This window comes from Protopterus annectens, chromosome 8.part0 (genome assembly GCF_019279795.1).
Source record: "Protopterus annectens isolate FY-2018-M chromosome 8.part0, PAN1.0, whole genome shotgun sequence".
Lineage (NCBI taxonomy): Eukaryota > Metazoa > Chordata > Ceratodontiformes > Protopteridae > Protopterus > Protopterus annectens.
The window spans coordinates 1,125,949,982-1,125,967,602 of record NC_056741.1 but is presented as its reverse complement, the minus strand read 5'-3'; positions in this window follow the sequence as shown (position 1 = coordinate 1,125,967,602).

The window sequence follows — 17,621 nt, the reverse complement described above, 5'->3', positions numbered from 1 at the left end:
ATCCTATTTATTTGATAAAATGCATATTTGACATTCTGGCCACAAATAAAGAACATTTGACATTCTGATCATTCAATATTTTAAATGACATCTAAATGCATATAGATAGAAAGATGGATAGATTAGAGAGATAGATAGATAGATAAACATATCCTTATACTGAGGTACAATGGTTTCTCAGGCTTAGAGGCTAAGATGTCTCCCACTCTTAAGGAAAAGTATTAAACCTTAGTGAAAACTGATACTTTATGGGCATCAAAGTTGCCTGCTGAGCCTCATTGAAATAAGAAAAAAACAACCATGAACTGTAGCCAGTCTCATTTGAGACTTCAACATAACCAAGCACTTACAACTTGTTTATAAATTGATTTTGCACTATTGAAAATTAAAATACATTATAACAGAGTTTCATCATCTTAGAGATAGTCAGGTAATGGGGTAGATTTAGTGATGCAAGTATGTAGGTGTTCATTCATGTGTGTTTCTCTGAACCCTTCTTGTTTAGCCCCCTTGTACAACTTTAATAATTTGACCTACCCCTATCCATGACCCTAATTCCAACCCTACTCATGTACATAAATAAAACCACTCTGTAATGTTATCAAAAATCAGTAAATTATTGACTAGTGTTATGGAGGATTTAGTTAAATTATTGCAAAAGATTTTTTTTCTTTTTATCATCTTTAGTTCTGTTCCATATTTTGGCAGTTTGACAGCATGATTGTTCCCTATGTTTGCCATATGTTTTACTTTCAAAATTATGATATTGCAATCATTCACATTAGAATCTTTTATCAACCCACCATAAATATGTTTGCACATTATTATAAGTTCCATTATAGAATTCCAATCATAATAAACACACACACGCACACACACACACACACACACACACACACACACACACACACACACACACACACACACACACACACACACACACACACACACACACATACACACACACACACACACACACACACAGACACACACACATATACACACACACAAATAAAATATATATGGAGATAAATAGATACATATGGCTTTGCAAAACTCTGTTGACTTGTAATTTAGTCAACAAAGTATATTTTCTGTGTGTACAGTTGATTGAGTGGATACCTGGTTGAATGGACAGTGTTATGGTAAAAAGATGATGTATCATTGGGAAGGTTACTGTGCGGGTGTCTGGTTTAGTGTTTGGTATGAGTTTATGTGCATGATTGTTTGTGGGTTAGGATTAGACTAAAGGCTATTGTAGGTAGTACCCTGTGAGGTTTATACATATGGTAAGTTCACATGCTAAAGGTTAGGGTTAAAGTAATGAGTAGATAAGGGGATAGATTTAATGTAGTTAATGTATGTATGCATATACTGTGTGCCTGGGCTTATCATATGCAGTGGTAGTATTACAAAAAGCATTTTCATGAAGGAAGGTATCAAATTAAGGTTGGGGAAAAGGCACGGTTATTGGTAGGTTTACCACATATTAATAAGGCTGGGAAGGGTGACAAAGCCATTAGGTACCCTTCAGATAAATTCTATCAGTTCAAGCTGCCTGATTTACTAAATAACATCCATATGTTTAAAAAGTACATCTACTAGTGACCAAGATCAGATGTCTCTAGTTCTAAGTGCCCTAATCCCAAAATGCTGAAAAAAAGTGGAATGCTGATCACTGTTTCTCATAGTAAACCACTACCTGTGAGAATTGTGTTTGACAAGAGTGACTCTTTTGGTTTATGACATTTCTCCCTTTTCATATCTTTGCAACCCTGTATATTGTGTATATAAATGTGGGGTATATGCAAGGCTTGTACACTTTCAAAAAATGGTTATCGCTGAAAGTTTTATACTTTGATATCTTGGACAATTTTGGTGCAAGTTAGTTTCTTTTTTTTTAAGACATGTTTTATTAATTTAACATATTTATAATATATACACAGAATAGAAGAAATTCAACATCACATATTGTTATACAGTGACAGGAATACATTGAGTCATCAAGGTAATCTTATACAATTAACACATTAAAAGTCTTATCATTTCAATCACAATATTTCAAGGTTATCCCAACCACTAAAAGTCTTAGTATGATTTATAGATCTTATTCTGGTAATTTCTTTTTCAGGTTTACATGATATTGCTTTTAAATTTAAAAACATAAATATTTGAATGTAGGAACTGCATTCAGTTTCCAGTTTTGTTGTAAAAACTGTTTTAGCAGCTGCCAAAAGAGCCCAAAACATTTTTTGCTATTTGGCTATTACAGAGTCAGGAAGTGGAACATTTATTAGTATTACTTATCTAATGAAAGAACAATAATCAGACCATAATGCCTTAAAAAGCATACTTATGGGGGCATGGCCAAGATGATGATCTGGTAGCAACACTCTTCAAGAGCTCTCTAACCTGGAATATATTTCTGACAGGAATTATAGTTCTTATCTGATTATTTTTTCACTTATTTGATACCATTTTTCTTTTAAACACCTGAGGTAACAATTCAGCTACTTTCTTGATAAAGAAATTCTAAAATTCCTGTCAGTTTTAACTCGATAAAAATTCTACTTAAAGCCTGTCAGCATGAGTCACAACAAATCTTCACTTTCAGAATCATCACTTAAAAAGGAATTGCAGTCCCTGCTATCTAACCTACAGGATTTACCTCTGGAAATAGATAAACTGGACAATAAGCTTGACTCTTTTAAAGACAAATTTTCACAACAGCTTGACCAATTTCAAGAAATAACAATACAACATAAAGTTCAAATCTCATAGATGGAACAAGCATTAAATTAAATGGAAAAAAGGCTCAGTGAAGAAGAACACCACTCAGAACTATTACAAAAGCAAAACAACTTCTTAATAGACAAACTGGATGATCTGGAAAATAGATCCAGAAGGAATAGTCTTCAAATATATGGACTCCCAGGAAAAAGCAAAAGGTGACAACATCATCAATTTCCTTACAACATGGATACCAACTATAATTAAACTACCACAATCTCTTTCATATGGCATAGAGCAAGCTCACAGATCTATGACATCCATAGACACAACCAACTCAACAAATCCTAAACTCAGGTCCATCATCATGAAATTGGTTTTCCACCCAAGATAAGGAATTAATATTAAAAACAGCATGGTCTAATTCACCAATAAAGTAACAAGGATCTCTTATCAGATTTGACAATGACTATTCTTCAAATGTTGTCTCAAAAAGAAAATAATTATTTCCCCTAGTTAAGGCACTGAAGAAAAAACAACTGAAAAACACACTTATTATTTCCTGCCAGATTGAGACTCTTTTTGCCAGAAGGTATCACAATCTTTGACTGTGGATACAGCAGCAAAATACTTAATAAACAACAAAATTATTGACCAAGTTGAAGTTATGGACTGGACTAACAGTACTCCTAAAAGAAATGCAGAGAAAAATGAATGGAATATGTTAGAACAAAAAGAAAAAAACAGTTAAAGGGCAAATAAATATTTAATGTTTTGTTCAAAATTTTCCCATCCTTTTTGTTTCTCTCATATTAAACTGTAAATATTAATTATTACTTTGGTACCTTTCAAAGGGGAACAAAGAAAGAACTTGAAATGAAAGATATAAAGAAACAATAATAATAAAAGTAAAAGAAACTCCTACATCCTTATCTCAACAATTAATACAGGTACATTTCTCTTTTCTCTTAATATTGCTAACTTATTTGATAATCTGTTTTACACTCTACATGTGTTTTATTAAACAAAACAAACATTAAGTATATATAGAAATCATAAAAACTATACTAATAGAACATATCTTGCTATGCAATAAATCTACATTATTCATACAATACTATCGTTGATATAAAAACACATATTAGATATTTAATTTCATTATTCATAATTTAAAAATAGTCATACAAAAAGCATACTTCTTCTCAATATACATTTGATTTTTCACAATTCATAAACATGTATCCAATCAATGTGTACCTCTTTATTACATCTCCAACAAACTGAAGACATCATTTTACTAAAATTTGGCATTTTATAGGGAGTAACAAACATTCTATGTACATATTTCCACATAAAACTCTCCAATATAAAGTTGAAAAATTTGACTAACTGATTTAGTAACAAAGTTTTATTCTTGCCATCTTTTGAGTCACTCAATGCATTACTAACTAAAATGTTCCAGAATTTTGCATCAAAACTATTTCTTATTATGTATAATTAACTTATATAACTTGGACATACTTCATTTGTAGGTTACTCTTCCTTTGATAATAGCATTCCTATAGTCATATAATGGAGGGATAATGTTATGTTCTTCTTCATTCAAATTATTCACAAATTCATTTAATTGTTACTGATGGATAATATTCAGTGGTTAGCAGATCCATCCAGCTTATATTCTTTCATTAAATATTCTGTGGACTAACTTTTTCTTTTCTGCAGCAATCAGACCATAATACTAATCAATTCCTTTCTAGTAAATTAATTTTAACATTGTTCTGAGTTTCCTTAAATCTAGAGGTGTGTGCAGTGGGAAAGCAAAAATAATTTCATGCTGATATTAATGGAGTTTTAAAAATATATGTCTTAACTGTTTTAAGAATTAATTTCATATATGCAGTCTAAAGACTGAAGTGAAGCTGCATCAAATGCAAATTTTGTTAACCAGATGAAAGAATTATTACATATTTTTAATTTATAATATTTAATAAGCTTATAAGAATTTGATATAATCTGCTCCTAAATGGTTTTCCATTGATGATAGGTTGAGTCTGTTCATAGTATAATAGAGTTAAAACTTGCAGCAATATAATAAGATTCTACATATGGGAAGCTAATACATCATACTCCCATAATCTTATATGATTTCTACAATTCTTGGCTTTTTAGGCTATCATAAAAATGAGGTTAACATTTTTTCCATTTTCCTTAAAGGTATTAAAGTTATTGAATTCAATATGGATATACATATATACACACACACACACACACACACACACACACACACACACACACACACACACATACACATGTATGTGTGTGTGTGTGTGTGTGTGTGTGTGTGTGTGTGTGTGTGTGTGTGTGTGTGTGTGTGTGTGTGTGTGTGTGTGTGTGTGTATATGTATATATACGTGTGTGTGTGTGTGTGTGTGTGTGTGTTTATATATATATATATATATATATATATATATATATATATATATATATATAAAATCTTGGGTAATACATTTTAATAAGTACTAACCTATCCTCAAAAGTAAAAAAAATAATAATTTCATTTTTAATAAGAAATAACACTTTTTCAATTACTTTTTCAAAATTATTATTAATCTTACTCACATCTTGATACATTTTTAGTCCTAAATATTTTAGTTCTTTTCTTTCCCAATCAAATGTAATATGTATCTTTAAACTTATTATCTAGTAATTGATTTAACACTAAAGTTTCAGTTTTATTATTATTACATTTCGGCAGCGGTATTTTTTGAAACTTTTCGTCATCTGTTTTTTAGATTGAATAATTAAAATCTGCTATAGTTAGAAAAGTTCATCTGCAAAAAGCTGTATTTTATATTAACAAACTCTACGAATTGAGAATCTATCATTTTTTTCATTGATTATTATACTATTAGCTAAGATTTCAGTAACTAATGCAAATAGTAGAGGGTACAAAGGATACCCTTGCTTTATCCCTTTGTTTAAAGTGAATCCTTGAAAAATATAAGAACTAATTTTAAAATATGCTTTACAGTCTCTGTACAGGTGTGATGATGTAAGATAGTGGCAGCTATGCCAGGAGAAGTCAGGTAGTGGATATGTAACATTTGCCAGCATAACTAGCTGGTGTTTTGTAAGGAATTATATGTCATTTGTATATCAAACTGATTTGTGCAGGTGCTTGTGTTGAAAATCTATTTGTAAAGTTTCCTGTGTTAAAAACTGTACCAACAGTGGGTCCTGCTGGACAGAAAAGAAATACACCTGTATTGTAACTGTTGAAATTAATATGCTGTAACAGAGGACACTGGAAGAGAAGAGGTTAATCTCAGTCCAGATAACTTTGAAAAATAGTCTGAAATTAAATTACCTGGTTTAGGCCATAACGATTGTTTCTTACAGTTCTTGATTGCAGCCATAGCCAAAATGTCTGTGAAAACCAGGACTAGGAATCCTGCTGCATTGCCTTTATGGGAGAACTAATTGCTAACCTGGAAAGGTGGAAGTTTTTTAAATGGTTTTATATCTTTCAGATGATATAACACATTTTAGCAAAGCTCTGTGTGTGTATGGTAACACATATGTGCAAGATTGTGGTTCAGTTTCTAGTAAAGACAGTTGTGTGGGAACCAGAATTCAAGTGGCCAGATGTATGTGATGTCATTCTGTAATCTAGCACTGAAATTATGTTTTAATACTAGATGAGACAGAAGTCTCGGGGCACTCTGTTTGTGAAATCTGACAAAGAAGGACCATTCACCCATTTCGATTTGCCTTGCTCGAGTAAGTGAATGAGGGAACAGTAATTCTTTAATCTGTCAGGAAAATGTAGTGAGATTAGTTAAATATTGTTTTTCTGTATCTGTGTGAACATTTCCATCTGTGTTATTTTTAATATTTCCTATGGCTGAAACTCTGGTGTTTATTGTAAATAGATATTTAGTATGCCCATGTTATTTTATTATTTATTATTAAATTTATTTAAACTTTTCATTGTGGCTTGTCTTTTAGAGAATATTTTAACCTTTAAAAGTACTTATATTCATTTGGTGACACTGTGACAATTCCTGAAAGCCTTTCTGCATTGGTCAAACACTACCATTTGCATTAGTATTGATTTTACTCAGTATAACTGGATACACTTGTAACAGCCTTAGAGTAGCTGGCTTTAGAGTGTTCTGCTTGTAGTACCTACCTTTTAAACTGGGAAGAGGGGACATAGCTGATAAATCTGTGCCAACCTTTCCCAGGTGTGTGTGTGTGTGTGTGTGTGTGTGTGTGTGTGTGTGTGTGTGTGTGTGTGTGTGTGTGTGTGTGTGTGTGTGTGTGTGTGTGTGTGTGTGTGTGTGTGTGTGTGTTTGTGAGCATGTGGTGAAAATCAAATCTCAAAGTGTTTTTCTTTCAGTTACTTGGAGCCAGTAAACAGAGCACTTGTTTCACAGAAAGAGTGGTGGAGGTCTTGGTTTGGAACACTTGGCTGAGGACTCAACTCTAAGCTCTGTCAGTGAGGAGCCTTATTCGGGGGCCTGGAGAGACAGAGAGAGAGAGAGAGAGAAAGAGAGAGGAAATGCAGCCCCAGGACTGAGTGTGTTCCCTGTGTGCTCTTAAAGGAAATTGTGCTTGGTTCGGAGAGCTGCATCTGGAAATGCTGGGTGCATCTATTTTTGTTCCAAGTGAATCTCTCTCACTGATGTTAGTGGTGAGGATTGAGGCTCCTTGTTTACTGGCCCAGAGTTGGACATCACAACCGATCTTTTAATTTTCCATTTAACTATTCTGGAAATGCAAAAGCTTCTAAAGTTTTAACCAAGTAGTTCCAATCTACAGAATCATAAGCTGTCTCAATATCTAATTAGGGCCAATGTCTTGTTCATTCTTTTTGCTAAATCTAAGATAACTACTAAACCCTTTTTCTATTATTGTATGTTAATCTATTGACTATAAATTATGTTTGATCTTTATTAATTAATTTATCTACTATATCCCTTAGTCTTGTTGTGAAAATGGAAGTAAATCTTTTATAGTCTATATTTAATAATGAAATAATTCTATATGAAGAAACTAACTTATTATCCTTGCCTTGTGTAAGTACAGGTAAGGTTACAGAACATTTCCATGAGGAAGGAACTACTTTGTAAGTATGAATTATCCTATAAATGTCATTCTGTAGTTTTAAAATATTTAATGGAGATGACTGTATAATTCCATAATTAAACCATACCATAGAGCTTTATCATTTTTTTCCCTTTTTTAAAAGCTTCTTTAACTTCTATCAAGGTAATAGGCTTTTTCAAAAGAGATATTTGACGGTCATTAAGTTTATTAGTAACATTTGCCTTTAAATAATTGTCAGTTTTGTAGTCATAAGGGTTATTGTTTTATCTTTATTAAGATTTTCATAGATTTTTAAAAAAAAATATTACACATTTCCTCTATGTCTGAAGTTAGCTTATTAGTGTGATTAGTGTGAGGATTTTGGATATTATTGATATGTGCCCTTTGCTTAACATCTTACTTTTATTAGCTAATCTATCTAGATTTTTTGAAGTCATTGCATAACTGTGTAATTTTATTTTTTTCTAAAGCCATCTCCACTTTACTCTTTAAAACTGTTTATTTTGTCATTAATTTTAATGACTTCAGTATTATATAATTTCATTTTTTTTGTTCAGACATCATTTTGTGTGTTTCACCTTGTATTTCTAACAACTCTTTGTCCCACTCTTTCATTTTATTACTAGTCCATCTTCGCATTCTATCATTAATATGTATTTTTAAGGTGTACCATAGAATCAAATTATTAACCTGACTATTATGATTCAAAGATAAAAAAATTCTAAATTTGCTTCTTAAGATAACTTTTAAATTCTTTTAATTTCATCATATATCTGGGATTCTATAAATACTCTGAAATTCCCATATATCCATCACTATTTTAATACTTGGTGCATTATGATAAGATAAAACACAAGGAATAGTTTTAAAATAATTCACTTTATTAAGTAAGTATAGAGAAGCATAAATCCTATCATATCTGGTTTGTATCCCTTGTGCATATAAATAATAAGTGAAGAACAATGATGTACCTTCTTCTTTTACTAGTAAATTAACTAAATTATTATTACTAGTCCATCTATTTACTGCTATATATGATACCAGTATTTTTAGCTTTCTTTTGTTTTTGTATCTTCTGTACTAGATATGCAGTTAAAATCCCTTATTAAAATTGAACTATCCCTCCAATGACTTTGTTGTAAGTTTACATGATCTTTACCCACTCCTGCAACTCTTTCAGGGGTCTAGTAAAAATTAGCTGGTGTATAGAGTTTGCCATTATAATTAACTATTGCAAATGTATACATTCCTTTGGGATCATTATTGGATTCCATGACCCCAGGCATTACAGTAAATTTTCTCCATAGTATAGCACTTCCTCTCTTCTTTTTTTTTTAAAGAAGCAGATGATAACATTTCATAATTCAAGTGAGTTTCTTGCAGGAATATAATAGCTCCTCTTTTCAGTTTTAGATATCTTGTTAATCATTTCCTTTTGTTGCCATTATTTAATCATTTTACATTAATAAGTAATAGATTAAAGCTATCCTTTATTTGCATTTAAAAAGATTCATTTTAAAAGACAATATGGCATATTTATTCACCATACTAATTTAATTATCTGTAAGACTCTAATGCATTTTTTCAACATTATCTTAACATTCCACATTTTTTGAATTATTCCATTTTGCAAAGTAAACTACTAAAACTTAAAGGGAAGTCTACAACCATAACTGTATGTATTACTAATAAAACACAACTTACCATAAATACCAAAGTTCGCTTGCCTATAGAATACACAGACTACTATACTATCGATCTACCTATCAACACCAAAAAAATCTTGAAAAACTAATCAAAAGCTACCATGACTTACAAATATTTACTATATTATATATATATATATATATATATATATATATATATATATATATATATATATATATATATGGTTCTAGGTCATAAGATCGACAGCCACATTCACCGACAACAAAAACATCGACACCACATTATCGACAAACCATAAACACGACACCTCACATGCCCGACAAACAAGTAACCGATGGTCCACAAACACGAAACCCCACACACTGCACATGCCACAATAACAACAATCAACTAACAAAACACATCCCCTTATCCAAAAACCACACACAGAACACAAGCACACCAAAATCCTCACAAACCCACACTAAACCTCACACACACAACTACGTCCAACCCTAACCCAAACCCTTACCCTAAGGTCCGTCACTATCGCACACTCAGCTAACCCGTGCCCTAATCCTAACTCACTTAACCCACCCCTAACCCAAAAAATACCACTACCGCACACTTACATAACCCGCGCCCTAACCCTAACTCACTTAACCCGCCCCTAACCCAAAAAACTGCCACTACCGCACACTTACCTAACCCGCGCCCTAACCCTAACTCACTTAACCCACCCCTAACCCAAAAAATACCACTACCGCACACTTACCCAACCCGCGCTTTATCCCTAACTCACTTAACCCACCCCTATCCCCACAGACTGTCACTATCCACACTTACCTTAATCGCACCCTAACGTCCGTCACCACCGCATACTCACACAGCCTTCTTTCCAACTCACTATCCCTGGCGTCGGCATGTTCATCCGTAGCGTCGGTCTTCCGAGTGTCGATCATCTGGCGCCCGCTCATGCGTTGTCGGTTATCTCAGCTGTCGATCTTCTAACCTACACCCATATATATATATATATATATATATATATATGCATCAAAATAATAAAAGACTATAAATTTAATTATATATTTTGCTATTTAAAACTCTTCCCCATTACTACATAAAAGTTTAATAATCCTCATCTATTAATCAGAAATGTTAAACAATCCAAAAATTGCATATTATAACCCTGTTTATGTAATAATAGTATAAATTATGCATTGAATATTCCTAAATTATTTTTTCATTCAACATTATTATAACTACATTTCTAAATAAATAAGTATAACAGAGTAGGACCTGAAGAGATAAAGACAGGTGACAGGTAATATTATCATACTAAATGATAATGCAAAAAGGAAATAAATGCATGTATATATGTATCATGCTGAAGGACACACATATTCTATAAGTCTAACAAAAGCTCAAATTAATTTTTAAAGTACATGTATCTATATCTCAAAATTGTGTGACACTCTTAAGATAACAGATATCAAAATATTTAAAAATCCTTTAGCTTATTAAACTACTTCATAAAAATATGTATATTACTGAGGTCAAAGAGAATGGACCAGAATTAATAAAGCCTACACTAAGTGTACATGATATGTATTTAATAAAATTCATATAATATTTTTTATGCTTTCTATTCACTCAGAAAGATTACACTGTGTACATGGTCTACGCTATGTGGTAACCTTTATGAATCCCTGTAAATATTTAAAACTGCAAAAATATCAGTAGGAAAACTAAAATTAGGAGGAAGAAGGTGTGAGTTATGTCTGTGTTGTCTGTCACTCAGAACAGTTTACACTCTATGTACATTTACCTTAGGCTTTATTGAATCCGGTCCGGTGTCTTGCTATTTCTATGGAGACAAAAAATATTTGCAGTCAATATTGTATTCAAAAGTTACAATGTGTCCAATTCAAATTCCATACTTCCTTCCCAGATTCAAATATATTGAAAAATCTACTTTACTTTCTATCAAAATGGATGCACTTATTCGGCAATAAAACCTTCAAGTTTCAGCTTTGACATATGAAATGAACTATTTCAGGTAGATTTAGTGAATCTAATAAAATACAACATGTAAAAAGCTTCAAAGTTCACATGACCAAGCTCCAAATTTCAGCTTTCAGATTATTTTCAAATATTTTTATATGATTTTATATATAAATTATATGACAGCTTGCACATTCACATTTCTGCAGTATGTGGGAATGTGTAATAGACATCTTTTTTAAAAGCAGTTTTTTACTCAGATATATTTTTTATGTCTTAATTTTCTTACTAACATTCTACCTTATTATATATATATCTTGCACTTCTAAAATCACCCATCAAATAGCTATTTAATCATTAGCTCTCTATTAAATATTATAGCATGTGTAAATATTTTTTAAATTGCTGATTTGGCTCTTTTATTAATCATACATATTAAATATTTCATTCCTAATGCATTTGCATATTATTCATAAGATGTTTACTCTTCTTATTAATTCTAGTATTGCAAGCAATCTTGACTGTACATAAAATAATTTCAGCTTGTTTAATATGAATCTGTGTTGTAGCCAATGCAAACTACTGCTCTGATCTAAGCTTCACATACTGACATCAAAATTTGACTACAGCATGTGAAAATGACAAGTCACAACACACGGCAGCAGCTAATTTCCTGTGTAAGTTTCTAATTCCTCTTAATTATTTTAAGCTGTTCTAATCAGTAAAATCATCTAACTTTACTTCTTTCAAATAATATGTACAGTTAATATATATAGTTAGAGTTAATAGTACTACAGCGCAAACTATTAGCATGCAAAATGTAAGCAAATTGAAAGTTAGCAACATCTCAGTATAAAACATTACTATAGCTTTTACCTTACCAAATCTTCACTTCCAGGAAAAGAAAAAGGTGTTATTTTGTTTTGATTTCTCGTATATATTTTTTTCTTTTTTCACAGACATCAGGGATGAACTTTGACCTACATCTTCTTCAGGACAGCTTAATGTGGGAAGAATCCAACATTCTCTCTGTGTGTCAGTTGCTTCATAAATGACCTGAGAAAGGAATGTGGTATACAGGAACAATGAAAACAAAATCACTAGCACTTTAACAATTCTAATTAGCATATTACTTAGATCTGACATTCCGTTAACACTGCAATGTACACAGTAAGCAAAGTTAAACAAATCAAATGAAATTTGTAACTTATATAGCCTTAAAGATACCAATCACATTGGTTCAAATTTAATGATATTCTCTTACAGGAAGTATTTCTTAACAATTAGAAGTCCCCTTATAAGTTTTGTTAAATGAAATATATGAGGTCTTTCACTGTAAATATAGTAAAACAGTAAAACTATCCATTTATATAGTTCCATGTGAAATGTTTTAGCTTAAAATATAAATACATACTTGCATATGTTTTGAAGCTTCAAGTCTAGTACAAGCTTTTTAGTTAAAGGACCAGTCTATTGTTTCAGAAAATAAAATTCCTGCGATTAGAGAATGAAATCAACTTGCGTCTAGGCTTATTAATTTTAGAAGATTTCCAGGAATTCAGCTCACTTTGTGTCTTCAGAGATATAGCATTCCACTCCATTTCTTTATTATTATTATTATTATGGATTTTATTGCTGTTAACAAAAGTACATGCCTCCTCCAACATGTTAAATATCTTGGTTTCTTCAGAAAGAAATAATTTGATCTTTGCATTAATCACCAACATGTTTTTAATATTGTTCCTTTTAAGTTCCTTGATCAGCTGAGAGACAAGAGTTTATTTTACTCATTATTTTACTGGAATAATCATTATCATATCTGACTATATATTATCCCATTTTAATAAGTGAACTGGACCATGATGTTTTTAATATTTGACATTTTTCTAATCTCGACATAGACCTAAACATAATTGAACATTGTGGTGAGTTTTTCATCTTTGAATGTGTTCTCAAGGATCTATGTGCTCTTTCAAGTCCAAAAGATGAAATTTCAGATAGATGTAATGTTTTATGTAGCTATGTAGTTAAGAAGCTTATTATATTGTTTCCCTCACACTTTTCAGGTATACCAAAAATTCTAATGTTATTTTGTGTCAGTCTATTTTCTAAATCATTGAACTTACCTATAAGCCAATTGTTTTCTTTTAAAAGAAAGTCAGTCTGAGACTTACCTTCAGTTATTCTTCCTTCATGATCATTTTATAGTATCTTCCATACTACTGATTTATGTACTTTGTTGTTTCATAATAATTTCTAGATGTTCCCTCTTCTTTCTGGTCTGTTCTTTGAAACTTTATAGTTTGATATCCAGTTTATTTATTCTAGGTAATGCATCCTGAAAACTAAATATTAGGGACTGTATGCCTTTTTAATTCAAGAATTCTAAGTACCATTTCTTGAGTGGCACGTTTGAAGTATTTTCTCTCTTAACCTAGCAACTGAAATTCTGACTGAAAAAGTATAGTTTTTGAATAACTTGAAGCTATATTTTTTCTCTATTAGTGAGTGAAATTAACTAACAAGTATCTTCAGATTTAAATTTTGATTATATTTTCTGTAAAAATATTCAGTCACAGAGCTTTCACCAATTGCTACTCTCAGTTAGCCATCTTGGCCATGCCCTATTGGCATGTTAGTTTCTTGATGTTCAGTCCTTCACTGGGGATTCAATTAATAACAGGATCACCACTACTTTTACTTTACTAATAATTTATGTAGACACTATTTATGCTCTTTAAAGGATAAATGCTGTAAAAGATCTATATGTCATAAAAATGAAAGGGAGAAAGAAAGGAATCCTTTATGGTTGTCCATTTTGCATTACTTATTATTTAAAACTGAAAATATTTTTATAATCCATATATAATAATTACTACCATAGTTAGATACATGGCAAAAAGTGAACATGGTCTCATGTTTGGTTTCTAAATAAGGAACATCACCTATTTATCATTAAAAAATCACAGTCTATAATTTAAACAAAGTGCCATGCAATTTGAAAAGTGAAACAAAACAGAATTAATAGCATTACCTCCAGGGCTATTTACCTCATCCAATTAACCTATTAAATGCAGTGAGATCCTATTTTAATATTGGACTCTTGAAGAAACATTAATTGCTACTCTAAGGTGTGGAAGAAGAAACAAAAAGTATCATACTCATCTTCTTAACCATTAGTTTTGTCAACATCTGTAAATTCATTTCTTACTTGTATTGATGTTAAAGTGCATGATATCCATTGCACTCATTCTAACCTTTTAATATCTCAGTTATAATACTGATTACCTGACTAGATAACTTTGATTTGATACAGTTATTAACTCTTTGAAAATATACCCATCAAATACTATTGCTCAAAAATGAATCAAGCTTTAACAACTTAATGCACATTTTAAAGTAGCATATACTTAAAATGTGAGCATTATATTAACAAAATGCAACAGTAAATCATTCAGCAAAAATATTAAAGAAGCCTTCCATACAAATTGTGATATCAGGCTTGAAGCACACAACCTCTTCTTATGGGTGCTGAAAGCTGAAGATGTATTATTGCAGTTTAAATACTGCAGAGCAAGCACCTGCCGATAACTACCTTAAAAAAGAAACACACACACACACACACACACACACACACACACACACACACACACACACACACACACACACACATATATATATATATATATATATATATATATATATATATTTATACGGTTCTACTGCTTTACATCAAAAATACACTTCTTCGAAATAAAGCAGTAGACCCTACACTTCAGTGAAAGTCCACTTAAACAAAAGTCCACTTTCGCTGAAGTCTAGTTCCCCAGGCTACCCCCCCCCCAAAAAAAACACTAAAACATGTTCTTGCAGGGCGGCAAGCCCCCCTGCACTCCTCAACCCCCTACTTAAATATACCAACTGCGAGATCGCACTACAGTGGGGAAAAGGGAATATTCCCGTTCCGAGCTGTAGTGTGACTGCTGAAGTCAATGTTTGAAGTTTCACTACTTCGAACAAGTATACTAGGTGAAGTTGGGTTCAAAGTAGTGAAATTTCGAACATATTGATGGATCCCATATATACATACTATCAATAATGTTTTCAATACTGATGTTTGTATAATGTTTTCAATACTGATGTTTGTATACATGTTTGAACTATTAAATGTTGCAAACATAGAAACAGAATATTTGGAAACATGATGACCTCACTTAAGGAATTAATTTGAATAGAAAATATACCAAAATTATATATAAGCAGTTAAGGGAGAGTTGCAGAAAAAATGTTTTTTACTTCATTTTATCTGATATTTAAGTGTATCCTGTTATATTCTCAGTATTTTTTAATAAAGCAAACCACAAAAAGGCATTTTATGCAACATGACTGTGACTCAGTGCTTTAAAAATGTTCGCAAGATTTCATAACAAGTTATAATTTTCTGGAAAATAGAGAAGACAGGAAAATTATTTTGAATACTATTCCCTTGAAGAAACATTGCAATTAATTCAAATAAAAATACCAAATATTTTTGATTTTACCTGTTTTTTCTAGTTTAAAACATATCATTATTCATTGTACCACTGGCTCATTTCTTTTCTTTCCGTTTGCTCTTTTCTTTCCCTTTTTTGCCACTTGTTTCTTTGCTGCTGGAACTGGCAGATTTCTCTGCCATAGTCAAGTTCAGTTTTCAACATTTTTAAGTATTTTTTCAAGTCCTACAAATCTCAGAACAGGAATAGATGAAGATGAAACATTCATTCTGTCTCTGGTTAGTAAAAGAAGACGCTTTAATCCTGACTTTTAACTAAACAATTAATTTCAGGATTTTGTTGGGATCATCAGCAAGTAGGTCTATACTCATCTAACTACATTTTGGAAGTCAAGCAACTCAACCATGGTCAAAAGATGAAATATTTAGAGCTTTTACAGCCATTGATAGAACTAAATCAAATAAGTGGCTACTACTGGATATCTGATTAAGTCCAAGTTACCTTAGGAAAATCTGCAGTTTTTCAAATTCCTAAACTAGAGCCACTCTTAACTAAAAATTGAGGATAAAAAAAAAATCTGCGGCACTGCTGCAACTGTAACTGACAAGCAGCTTGTTGCAGTTGCTAACATACAGTGAGCACTTCAGCTGTGACCATAAATGTTTATTTATTTATTTATTATTTATTTATTATTTTATGTTATCATTCACTTTTTAAACTGTAATATACTCATGGCTTAATAAATTACTGCACGTACATTTCCACACCATCAGCACATGCCAGTAATGCCTCCTAACAGCTTGAACCTGGACAGCTGCCTCCTTTATCTCACCCTATTTATTGTCTGTGGCTCTGACTAACAACAGCACACACACACACACACACACACACACACACACACACACACACACACACACACACACACACACACACACACACACACACACACACACACACACACACACACACACACACACACACAAATTCAAAAAGATGCACTCAAATACTCAAAATCTATGTCCTCTCCAGTCAAACCACCCATATGCTACTTCAGGTAGTGTTGATCTACCACACAGGGACACATGCATGTATTCACACAATTATTATAACTATTCATTCTCACACTCTCAGAGATCTACTCTCACAATGATCCTGTCACACTCGCACATAATGCACAAATTCCCACAACTGAACGCATGAAAATGCCCCACTACATAGCTAGACTTGCAATCTGTACTGAGTGAAGCTGGTCCAGTTTTCCTCCCCAGATTCCATCACATTGAAATGTATAACTACAAGTCACCAAGTACTTGCATAGTATGGAGTCGATGGGCCAGATTTCAAAAGAGTTGCTGTCAATGTAAGTCTGCACTGATTCCAAAAATCTTGCTGTATGTGTAAGTGACTTACTTTGGTGTAAGACCTATCTATAAACTTGCAGAGTCTTCATATTCCAAAACATCTGCTGTCAGCCTGCTCTCAGTTAAAGTGGTTTTAGGTTTAGAGATGACAGTTAGAATTTTAGGTTTAGGGAATGATTTGGAAATTCAGGGTGAGAGGGTGATGTTTTAGGGAAAGGGAGCAAAGATTTGGGTTGGAAACTGGCTGGGAGTTTAGGGTTAGAGTTCAGGTTCT